Genomic DNA, 12,477 nt, shown 5'->3' with positions numbered 1-12,477 from the left:
TGAAGAAAGTGGTCTACTACAAGACCGATTCTTCGTCGCCCTCCACCTCCGGCTCCGACGCACTGTCCGTCACTTCTAAGCGCCATGAGCGCAAGAAGTTTAGTAAGATCCCCTTACGCTATCCCCGTATTTCCAAACACACTCCTTTACTTTCTGTCCCATTAGGCAAACCACCGGTTTTTGACGGTGAAGATTATTGTATGTGGAGTGATAAAATGAGGCATCATCTAACCTCACTCCACGCAAGCATATGGGGTATTGTTGAGTTTGGAGCGCAGGTACCATCCGTAGGGGATGAAGGTTACGACTCGGACGAGGTCGCCCAAATCCGGCACTTCAACTCCCAAGCCACTACCATACTCCTCGCCTCTCTATGTCGAGAGGAGTATAATAAGGTGCAAGGGTTGAAGAGTGCCAAAGAAATTTGGGACGTGTTAAAGATCGCACACGAAGGGGATGAGGTGACCAAGATCACCAAGCGGGAGACGATCGAGGGGGAGCTCGGTCGATTCATCCTCAACCAAGGAGAGGAGCCACAAGCCATGTACAACCAGCTCAAGACCTTGGTGAATCAAGTGTGCAACCTCGGGAGCACAAAATGGGATGACCATGAAATGGTCAAGGTTATTCTAAGATCACTCGTTTTTTGTAATCCTACGCGAGTTCAATTAATTCATGGTGATCCTAGATATAAACTAATGTCTCCCGAGGAAGTAATAGGAAAGTTTGTGAGCTTTGAGTTAATGATCAAAGGCTCCAAACAAATCGTCGAGCAAGGCGGCACCTCCACGCCCGAGGTGCAACCTGTCGCATTCAAAGCAACGGAAGAAAAGAAAGAAGAGCCTACATCAAGTAGGCTCCCCATCGACGCCTCCAAGCTCGACAACGAGGAAATGGCGCTCATCATCAAGAGCTTACGCCAAATCCTCAAGCAAAGGAGGGGGAAGGATTACAAGCCCCGCTCCAAGAAAGTGTGCTACAAGTGTGGTAAGCCCGGTCATTTATTGCTAAATGTCCATTATCAAGTGATAGTGACAGGGGCGACGACAAGAAGGGAAGGAGGGAGGAAAATAAGAAGTACCACAAGTATAAGGGTGGCGATGCCCACGTGTGTCGGGAATGGGACTCCGATGAGAGCTCCACTGACTCCTCCTCCGACGAGGACGCCGCCAACATCGCCATCAACAAGGGCCTCCTCTTCCCCAACGTCGGCCACAAGTGCCTCATGGCAAAGGACGGCAAAAAAGAAGGTAAAATCAAGAGCCTCCACTAAATATACAACATCTAGTGATGAGGGTAGCTCTAGCGAAGATGAGGATGATTTACTTGCTCTTTTTGCCAACCTAAACATGCAACAAAAGGAAAAAAATGAATGAATTGATAGGTGCTATTCATGAGAAGGATGAACTTTTGGATAGCCAAGAGGAATTCCTCATTAAAGAAAACAAAAAGCATGTTAAGGTGAAAAATGCTTATGCTCAGGAATTAGAGAAGTGTGAAAAATTAACTAGTGAGCTTAGCATTTTCGATGAAACTATCTCTAAACTTAGAAATGAAAATGCCAAATTAATTGCTAAGGTTGAAAAGTTAAATGTTTGTGATGATTCTCTTGTCAACCTTAAAAAAGATAATGCTAGTTTGATTGCTAAGATTGACAAGTTGAATGAATCAAACTCTAGTCTTAAGATTGAGAATGATAAACTAATTTCTAAGGCTAAAAATTTAAATGTTTGCAATGTTTCTATTTCCAATCTTAGAAATGAAAATGCCATGTTACATGCTAAGATTGATGAATTAAATGCTTGCAAACCCTCTACATCTACTGTTAGTCATGTCTCTATTTGCACTAGATGTAGAGATGTTAATGTTGATGCTATTCATGATCACCTAGCTTTAATTAAACAACAAAATGATCACATAGCTCAACTAACTGTTAAAATTAATGAGCATGAGATAGAAAATGAAAAATTTAAATTTGCTAGAAGCATGCTCTATAATGGGAGATGCCCTGGCATTAAGGATGGCATTGGCTTCCAACAGGGAGATAATGTCAAGATTAATGCCCCCAAGAAATTGTCTAATTTTGTTAAGGGTAAGGCTCCCATGGCACAAGATAACGAGGGTTACATTTTATATCCTGCTGGTTATCCTGAGCATAAAATTAGGAGAATCCATTCTAGGAAGTCTCATTCTGGACCTCATCGTGTTTTTTGTATAAGAATGAGACATCTAGTTCTAGGCATTCTACCCATATTAAAATGCCTAAAAAGAAATCTCATGTTGCGTCAAATGATCATAACATTTCATTTAAGACTTTTGATGCTTCTTATGTTTTAACTAACAAATCAGGCAAAATAGTTGCCAAATATGTTGGGGGCAAACACAAGGGCTCCAAGACTTGTGTTTGGGTACCCAAGGTGCTTGTTTCTAATGTGAAAGACCCAAGACCGTTTGGGTACCTAAGAACAAGGTCTAAATTTGTTTTATAGGTTTATGCATCCGGGGGCTCAAGTTGGATAATTGATAGCGGGTGCACAAACCACATGACTGGGGAGAAAAGGATGTTCTCCTCCTACGAGAAAAACGATGATCCCCAAAGAGCTATCACATTCGGGGATGGAAATCAAGGTTTGGTCAAAGGACTTGGTAAAATTGCTATATCACCTGACCATTCCATTTCCAATGTTTTTCTTGTAGATTCTTTAGATTATAACTTGCTTTCAGTTTCTCAATTATGCAAAATGGGTTACAACTGTCTTTTTACGGATATAGGTGTTACTATCTTTAGAAGAAGTGATGATTCAGTAGCATTTAAAGGAGTATTGGAGGGACAACTATACTTAGTTGATTTTAATAGAGCTGAACTCGATACTTGCTTAATCGCTAAGACTAATATGGGTTGGATCTGGCATCACCGACTAGCTCATGTTGGGATGAAGAATCTTCACAAGCTTCTAAAGGAAGAGCACATTTTGGGACTAACAAATGTTCATTTTGAGAAAGACAGGGTTTGTAGCGCATGTCAAGCAGGGAAGCAAGTTGGTGCCCATCATCCACACAAGAACATCATGACGACCGACAGGCCGCTTGAGCTACTCCACATGGATTTATTTGGCCCGATAGCTTACATAAGCATCGGCGGGAGTAAGTATTGTCTTGTAATTGTGGATGACTATTCTTGCTTCACTTGGGTATTCTTTTTGCAGGAAAAATCTCAAACCCAAGAGACCTTAAAGGGATTCTTGAGATGGGCTCAAAATGATTTCAGATTAAGGATCAAGAAAATAAGAAGCGACAACGGGACGGAGTTCAAGAACTCTCAAATTGAAGGCTTTCTTGAGGAAGAAGGCATCAAGCATGAGTTCTCTTCTCCCTACACACCTCAGCAAAATGGTGTAGTGGAGAGGAAGAATAGAAGTCTACTGGACATGGCGAGGACCATGCTTGATGAATACAAGACTCCGGACCGGTTTTGGGCTGAGGCAATTAACACCGCCTGCTACTCCATCAACCGGCTCTACCTTCACCGAATCCTCAAGAGGACATCATATGAACTACTAACCGGTAAAAAGCCAATGTTTCATATTTTAGAGTCTTTGGTAGCAAATGTTTTATTCTTATTAAAAGAGGAAGAAAATCTAAATTTGCTCCTAAGGCTGTAGAAGGATTTTTACTTGGCTATGACTCAAACACAAAGGCATATAGAGTCTTCAACAAATCCACTGGATTAGTTGAGGTTTCTTGTGACATTGTGTTTGATGAGACTAATGGCTCTCAAGTAGAGCAAGTTGATCTTGATGAGGTAGATGATGAAGAGGCTCTGTGCGTCGCGCTAAGGAACATGTCCATAGGGGATGTGTGTCCTAAGGAATCCGAAGAGCCTCCACAAGCACAAGATCAACCATCATCTTCCATGCAAGCATCTCCACCAACCCAAGATGAGGATCAGGCTCAAGACAATGAAGAAGATGATCGATAAGATGAGCCACCTCAAGAGGAAAGCAATGATCAAGGGGGAGATGACCATGACAATAATCAAGACAAGGAAGATGATCAAGAAGAACAGGGTCAAAGACCACCACACCCAAGAGTCCACCAAGCGATACAACGAGATCACCCCGTGAACTCCATTCTCGGTGGCATTCATAAGGGGGTAACAACTCGATCTCGAGTCGCTCATTTTTGTGAACATTACTATTTTGTGTCTTCTATTGAGCCATACAGGGTGGAAGATGCATTAAGAGATTCAGATTGGATGTTGGCGATGCAAGAGGAGCTCAACAACTTCACAAGGAATGAGGTATGACATCTTGTTCCACGTCCTAACCAAAATGTTGTAGGAACCAAGTGGGTATTCCGCAACAAGCAAGATGAGCATGGTGTGGTGACAAGGAACAAATCCCGACTTGTAGCCAAGGGATATTCACAAGTCAAAGGTTTGGATTTCGGTGAAACCTATGCACCCGTAGCTAGGCTTGAGTCAATTCGTATATTACTTGCCTATGCTACTTACCATGGCTTTAAGCTTTATCAAATGGACGTGAAAAGTGCCTTCCTCAATGGACCAATCAAAGAAGAGGTCTACATTGAACAACCTCCCGGCTTTGAAGATAGTGAGTACCCTAACCATGTCTATAAACTCTCTAAGGCGCTTTATGGGCTCAAGCAAGCCCCAAGAACATGGTATGAATGCCTAAGAGATTTTCTTATCACTAATGGCTTCGAAGTCGGAAAAGCCGATCCTACACTCTTTACTAAAACTATTGCAAATGATTTGTTTGTATGCCAAATTTATGTTGATGATATCATATTTGGGTCTACTAACAAATCAACTTGTGAAGAGTTTAGTAGGATTATGATTCAAAAATTCGAGATGTCTATGATGGGGGAGTTGAAGTATTTTCTAGGATTTCAAGTCAAGCAACTCCAAGAGGGCACCTTCATCAGCCAAACCAAGTACATTCAAGATATACTTACCAAGTTTGGAATGAAGGATGCCAAGCCCATCAAGACACATGTAACACCCCTGGTGTTACTGTAACTAAAACTTGAGCATGACATCATAAGCATTGGCATTGCATATGTTTGACACACCTAGAGTGCATTCACTAGGTAAAAATTTCAAACAAGTTGTATTGTTTTAGTGTTTTGCAAATAGAACCCTGGATAGGGAACTTAACCCTAAATAGGGATTAAAGGGGTAAGACCTAACCCAAATTGAGAAAACCTAACGGCTTTAGGGAAATAGTCATAAAATGTCCCCAAAAATAAAGTTAAATCACATTTATAAACCTAGGATGCCAGAAACCCTAATTGGAACCCTGGAAAACCCTAAATCCAAACCCTAAGGACCTATGTGCAAAATTAGTCCACTTTTGGACTAAAGTGCAAAAACCAAGTTAAATAAGTGTCTTAAGTCATTTGGGTCACTCATATGTGAATTTGGACTTAAGTGCAAAAGAGCCACACTTTTCTCAAATGCTCAAGTCTGATTTTCAGTGATATTGGCTCAACTTTGGAGCCTTGTATCTTTCAAATTCTAGGGTTTTTGCCCTAGGTCACCACATCAATGTTGTAAAACAAACAAAGGAGAACAATTTTGCTGAAGTGGGCAAGCCATGTTCTTGTGAGAGATTTAGAGATAATCATGCTCAAACTTTGGCTGTCAGGCTGATTTGGTCTGAATTTTCAGACTAACAGTGAGCTACCACCAACTTCTAGCCCAATTGCAGACATGATTCAATGACTTTTTGTGACAACACCATATAGCAAAGTTGTAGTTGGTATAATGCTCTACAAGTTTGCTACAGAGTTGGACTTGTGTTGTCATTAGAGATTAAGAGAAAACCGAGCTTCAAAGTGCTCTGTCAGGCTGTCTGAATGCCACTCGCCATGGTACAGTGGCTAAACTGGATCAGACCGCCAGCGCGGCTGTCCTCGCCGCCGATGACTCCCTCCGCCGCGATTCGTGCCGTCGTCGCCGTGATTTGTGCCCGAGTTGAACTGGTCGCGCTCGTGCCACGTCGTCGTGGATAAGTCCGGCCGGTAAAACAAATCCGACCACCGTACTAGCTCGTCGCAGTGGAACCCGATAGGCTCGCCTGTGACCGCCGCCTCCCGGCCGTGCGCCGCGTGGCTCTATCTTTACACCGCGTCACCGCGACTCCCTACCACTGTCTTATCAACGCCGGTGAGGTTGCCACGGCGTTAGCCACGAATTCACCGCACCCGCGTTCTCCTTTATCTCCGGCCGCCAGCTCTGTCCGGCCAAATTAAGCGCCGCTGTCGAAGCCTCCTATAAATTGAGCCCCGACCAGCTGCGCTAGGTCATACCGAAGCCATAGCCACCACTCCCGTCTCCGATTAGCCCCCATAGCCGGAGAATCGCTCACTTCCCTCAATTCGGTTTCCGCCACCGCGAAGAAGACCTCACCGTGGCCAGCTCGATTCAGGTGAGCTCAAGTCCCTCTGCCGCTTGTTCTAGCCTCCTTAGGTACCCCGCAAACCCCTCGAACCCTTTAATTGAACCGGACCGCCAGGGATCACCGGGAACACGTACCATTGTCCTCATCGTTCGCGGTTCACGTGGACAGGGCGTGATAGCTTACCAATCGTAAAATTAAGTTAGGGGAATCGTTCGGGGAGGGTTTAATCTGGTGTACGCCGCTCGGGAGCACCGGCCGTTGCTTAAATCCGCCGGCACAACCTCACCGGAGTTCATCCTCCGTGCTGCCATTGTCGGGGACCTCCCACTGCGAAGAAATAGAACCTCAAGGGCCTCTGTGCAAAGCGTCAGTGACTTGAGCAAATAGTAAAAGAATTCGTTCCCAGTTAACCAAAAACCAGAGGTCCTTTTCGCAAAACAGCCAGCGCGCGCGGGCGCGGGCGCGCTTCTGTCCACTGTTGGGTCTACTGGGCTGAAATCAGCCCAACACTATTCACCCTTTCTCCTTTTCTTTTTCAGAATAACTTTAGAAATCCATGGAAAAATGTAGAAAAATCCTAAAATTGTGAAACCAATTTTCCTAGGTTTCTTATTTTCCCTAGAATTTAATAAAAATAGTTTCATGATTTTTAGGTTAAATAAGGAATTTTAGGGCATTTAAAATAGCTTCAAGAAATAGTTCTGGATTTTTAAAAGATAAATGGTAATCCCAAAAATGTTCAAAAATTTTATATGAACTCCCCACATTATTTAGAAGCCTTGGGTAGAGTTTGAATTGATTTGGACCATGTTTGATAACTAGAACCCAAAAACCCCACCCCTGCCCTTTGAACTCCTTTACCGACTCCGAAAACCCTAAGTTCTCGGAGTTCCGTGAAGGAAAGTTATATTCAAGACTTAGATAATAAATCTTTATTATCTTCGCACTCTCATGAGCATTACATGGCATTCATTCTTATATATGTATATATATGGTTATGTTAGAACGTGAAGAAGAAGTGGAAGTCACTGAAGAAAGGACACCACCACCCTCGGATTCTCAGGCAGGCAACTGCTTCTACTTTGATATTTGTGGATCCGAGCCAGACTCACCTGTGAACGAAGGCAAGCCCCGGTGCATTTGCCACCTCCCTTGATGTTTTTAAAATCTTTCTCACTTGCTTGCTGCATTAGGTGATAGGAGTTGATTGATTAAACAATTCATGCATTACCTTTCTTGAACTTGATTACCTTCCTTGAAACCCTGTTTTTTACAAAAAGGTTTTACTATGCTTAGTATTGCTCTAGAAAAACAAAAGGATTTGTTTTACAAAAGATGTTTGGCAAAGTGGGAGGGTTGTTTTCAAAAATAAAACTTGATGGTGAATCCATCACGGCCGTGATGGATTCAATATCGGAAAAGATGTACCTCTGCCAGGTACCAAATTTTTGGGTTGAAAAGATTAAGCTGAGACCGGGCGGGTGACTTGCACGAGAAAGAGAGTCTCGGTGTAGTGTCTCCGTCTGAGTCGATTAAGGACCTTGTCGATGTAGGCCTGCTGACCGAGGACCCTTTAACTGGTCACATGCCTCGTCATGGGTAAGCCTTGCCTCGGGCAGACTAAGGCCAGAATAAGATAACACGAAATGGGCGTGGAGCGGTGGCGAGAGTAGCGTGTACCCTCCGTGGCAAGAGGCTGGACGGTGGTGTATCTTTGCTCTCGGTTTGCGTGAACCTGATCTGGTCTTAAGAACCCCGGTGGCGGGTTGACATATGCAAGGGTTAAGTGCTACATATGTCGTGTGATTGGAGATCCTCAGCTGAGTATAATCGATTCGGATCGCCGTACCTCCGCGGTTATGGAGACTTGGCCATTGACTTACACGTAGCATTCCACTAAAGATGATGGGTTTTTGTTAAGAAATTGGCTAGTGTAGGACCAGTGATTGAACTAGGGTAGAAGAACTCTAGTTGAAGGTAATTGTACTTAACTTGACAAATAAAATTGGATTTTTAAGGATCCACTTTAGTAAGCATTTCTGCAAAACAGAGTCTTTGATTATTGAAAAGCCTTACCTTGACTCCCTTAAGCCAGCATACCCTTGAGAGTCTTTTCCTTAGTCGGGTAAGACTTGCTGAGTAATTCCATACTCAAGGTTTATCCCTTCGTTGTTTTTAGGTGAGGAAGTAGCAGATTTCTGTTGCTTCTGTACCAAGGTGGTTCCTAAGGAGGAGAAACAAGACTGAAGTGCGGGAGGACTTGGTCCTCCATATAGAACTTTTATGAAAACTATCGGGAGGAGTTTGTGCCTCCCTTGGTATGTGTAATAATACTACTCAGCACTCGTTTTATATTTCTGGTCTGTAATAACTAACTTGATCTTACTTCTTAAATAAATGTAAGTTATGTAATCGCTTCCGCATTTCTTTATCTCCGATGTTCTGTAATGTCTGCAAGACGGGTGAGATGTTCCTGGAAAGGTAAGGAAAGATACCGAACTTGTCAAGTGACTTAGGAACATCTACAGGGTGTCTGATGTCTGTTAGACAAGGACAACTGTAGGTGGGCCTAATTACTTGGGAGGTTCCGTCACAGCTGGTATCGGAGCGTAGCCCTTCTTTGCAGATATTATGAGGCATCTTCAAAAGGATTTTCTAAAAGTCTTACCTAAAAACTCTTTTCTCTTCTTACCTAAGTATTCTGAAGAGTCTATCTTAAAGACCAGATAGGAAGAGTGCAATGTATAGAAGGTTGAATCAACTAAGGTTGATTCTGTACTTACACATGCATCATGCTAAGAATTATACTAATAAAATTTTCCCCCTTAGAAAGATGCCGCCGCGCACCAGGAAAACGGCGCGCAAGTCAACTGGACCAATCGGTGTGCCCCGGCATCAACTGGCCCCTCGACATGAGGACAATAGCAGCGGGAGTAATGATCCAAAAGGAGATCTTGAAGCACGAGTAAGTCAACTTCAAGCGGAGTTGCAACACAGGACCAACGCTTGGGTTGCGGACGGAGATAGAATAAATGAATTAAGAAGGGACATCCGCCACCTGCGGGATCAGCTTGTTGATCGGGACTTGGCGCTCGACTGGGCAATTCAGTCCCGTTTGCTGGCTTGTGCTAAGGAAGCAAGGGCTCAAGCCCGAATCAAGGAACTTAGCTCAGCTGTCGACGACCTGCAGGTCTATTGCAATACGTTACATGAGGAAGTCCATGTACTGTATTCGCAATTACACCCTAGTGCACCTGCGCACCCTGTTGAGGCGGAAGCCGGACCCTCCCATGTTGCGGGACACGCGCTTGGTGGGGTAATTTTGTGGCCGTTCAGCCGGCCAATCATCAAGTAACCTGGGAGGAATTCAAAGTAGCCTTCCGCGAGCATTATATACCCGAAGGTGTTCTGCATATGAAGCAAGAAGAGTTCATGAAGCTAAAACAAGGAGACGATACTATTAATCAGTATCTCAACAAGTTTAATCACCTGTCGCAATATGCAATCAATCAGGTGAACACTGATCTGAAAAAGAAAAATTGCTTTATGAGAGGATTAAATGATCGATTGCAGAGAAAAATGGCCACCTGCATAGATCTCACGTATGGAAAGGCTGTCAGCACAGCCCTATCTGTTGAAGCAAAATATGCAGGTTCCGGAAAGAACAAGGGATTTGGTGGTGAGAAGTCTAATCAGGGCCAGGCAAAAAGGCAACGGTTTATTCTCCGACCTTCTAACCAGACTCCTCCACGTGCACCAACCTTCCCTTTCAAGCAGCCAATAATTATTCGTCCCAATAAAGCCCCCACTGCCCCAAGTCAGCCGGGTGCCCCAGGCACTCGATTCCCTGCTTTGCCCAGCTCCTCAACCGGGTGTTTTAATTGTGGCAAGTCTAGGCATTTCATCAAGGATTGCCCATATCCCAAGCAGAATCAAGCAAATAATCAGCAAGGATCTGGGAAATCAGTTCAGCCCAAGGGAAACAATGTGGGGAAGAATACAAAGAAGACGGGGCGGATATACTATACTCAAGTGGCCACTACACCGGAAGGTGAACCAGTGATGATGGGTACGTTCCTCGTGGCCAATCATCCTGCAGTTATTCTTTTTGATTCTGGTGCTTCGCATACGTTCATTAGCAAGAAATTTGTGGAGCAACATCATATTGCATGCCATGAATCAAAAGAGGGATTTAAAATACACTCACTCGGGGGACAAATCTTTACTAGAGAAGTGGCCTATCAAGTGCATGTATCATTGGCCGGACGGGACTTTCCTACCAATATGATCGTCCTGAAAGGCCAAGACATAGATGTTATTTTGGGTATGAATTGGTTGGCCAAGCATAAAGCAACACTCAATACTGATCAAAGAACCATCAGGTTGAGTCATAATCAAGAAGAAATTCTTTTGCCCATCCCAATTCCAAACAAAACTACTGGCAGAGTTTATGAAGTCATGGTACCGGAAATCAAGGATATTCCGGTGGTATGTGAATTTCCTGATGTCTTTCCCGAGGATTTGCCGGGATTTCCACCTGAGCGGGAGGTAGAGTTTGTAATAGAGTTGAAGCCCGGTACGACTCCAATATCTAGAAGATCGTACCGGATGCCTCCTAATGAGTTGGCAGAATTGAAGATTCAATTACAAGATCTCCTGGAGAAAGGATTTATCCGAGCTCATCGCTGTGGGGTTGTCCAGCCATATTCGTCAAAAAGAAGGATCAAACCTTACGAATGTGTGTGGATTATCGACCCTTGAATGAGGTCACCATCAAAAACAAGTACCCTCTTCCAAGGATTGTCATTCTATTTGATCAATTGACTGGAGCAAGGGTATTTTCAAAGATTGATCTCCGATCGGGCTATCACCAGATCCGTATTCGGCCCGAAGATATACCAAAGACCGCCTTCACTACGCGGTATGGGTTGTTTGAATATCTAGTAATGTCTTTCGGGTTGACAAATGCTCCGGCCCACTTCACATATTTGATGAACTCGGTGTTCATGCCCGAGCTAGACAAGTTTGTGGTGGTCTTCATTGATGACATTTTGATATATTCCAAGAATGAAGAGGAGCACGCCCAACATTTACGGATCATGTTAACGCGCCTGAGGGAACATCAGTTATATGCCAAGTTCAGCAAATGCGCGTTTTGGCTGGAGGAAATTCAATTTCTGGGACATGTTCTATCTGCCAGAGGGATTGCGGTAGACCCCAGCAAAGTCAAGGACATTTTAGAGTGGAAACCCCCGACCACTGTTCATCAGGTCCGAAGTTTCCTTGGACTGGCTGGATATTACCGCAGATTTATACCAGACTTTTCTAAGCTTGTGAAGCCAATCACAAGTTTATTGAAGAATGATGTTAAATTCAATTGGTCTTCGAAGTGTGATGAAGCCTTTGAACAATTGAAGACATTATTGACCACTGCTCCGATATTGGCTCAACCGGACATCACCAAGCCTTTTGATGTATATTGTGATGCATCAGGCAGTGGACTCGGCTGTGTGCTAATGCAAGAGGGCCGAGTAATTGCATATGCTTCAAGGCAGTTGCGCCGACATGAGGAGCATTACCCAACTCATGATCTGGAGCTAGCTGCTGTGGTTCATGCTCTGAAAATTTGGCGTCACTATCTGCTGGGAAATGTCTGTCATATCTATACAGATCATAAAAGCTTGAAGTACATCTTCACCCAGTCAGAATTGAATATGAGGTAGAGACGATGGCTTGAGCTTATTAAGGACTATGAACTGGAAATTCATTATCACCCAGGCAAAGCCAATGTTGTGGCAGATGCACTAAGCCGCAAGGTTTCCTGCCATTGTTTAACAATGAAGACCTCTGACAACACTTTATGTCAAGAGATGGAGAAGCTAAACCTGGGAATGGTCCAACAAGGAACTTTGAATCAGCTAAAGCTTGAGTCAGTCCTCTTGCAAAGGATAATTGATGCCCAAAAGGATAATGAGGGTATGAAACACATTCGTGAGAAGTTAAGGGCTGGAAAAGCCAAATGTTTCAAAGAAGATGATCAAGGCATTGTATG

The sequence above is a fragment of the Zea mays genome, chromosome 6 (assembly GCF_902167145.1).
Source record: "Zea mays cultivar B73 chromosome 6, Zm-B73-REFERENCE-NAM-5.0, whole genome shotgun sequence".
NCBI classification, from domain to species: Eukaryota; Viridiplantae; Streptophyta; class Magnoliopsida; order Poales; family Poaceae; genus Zea; species Zea mays.
Note: the sequence above shows the minus strand (reverse complement) of the source record.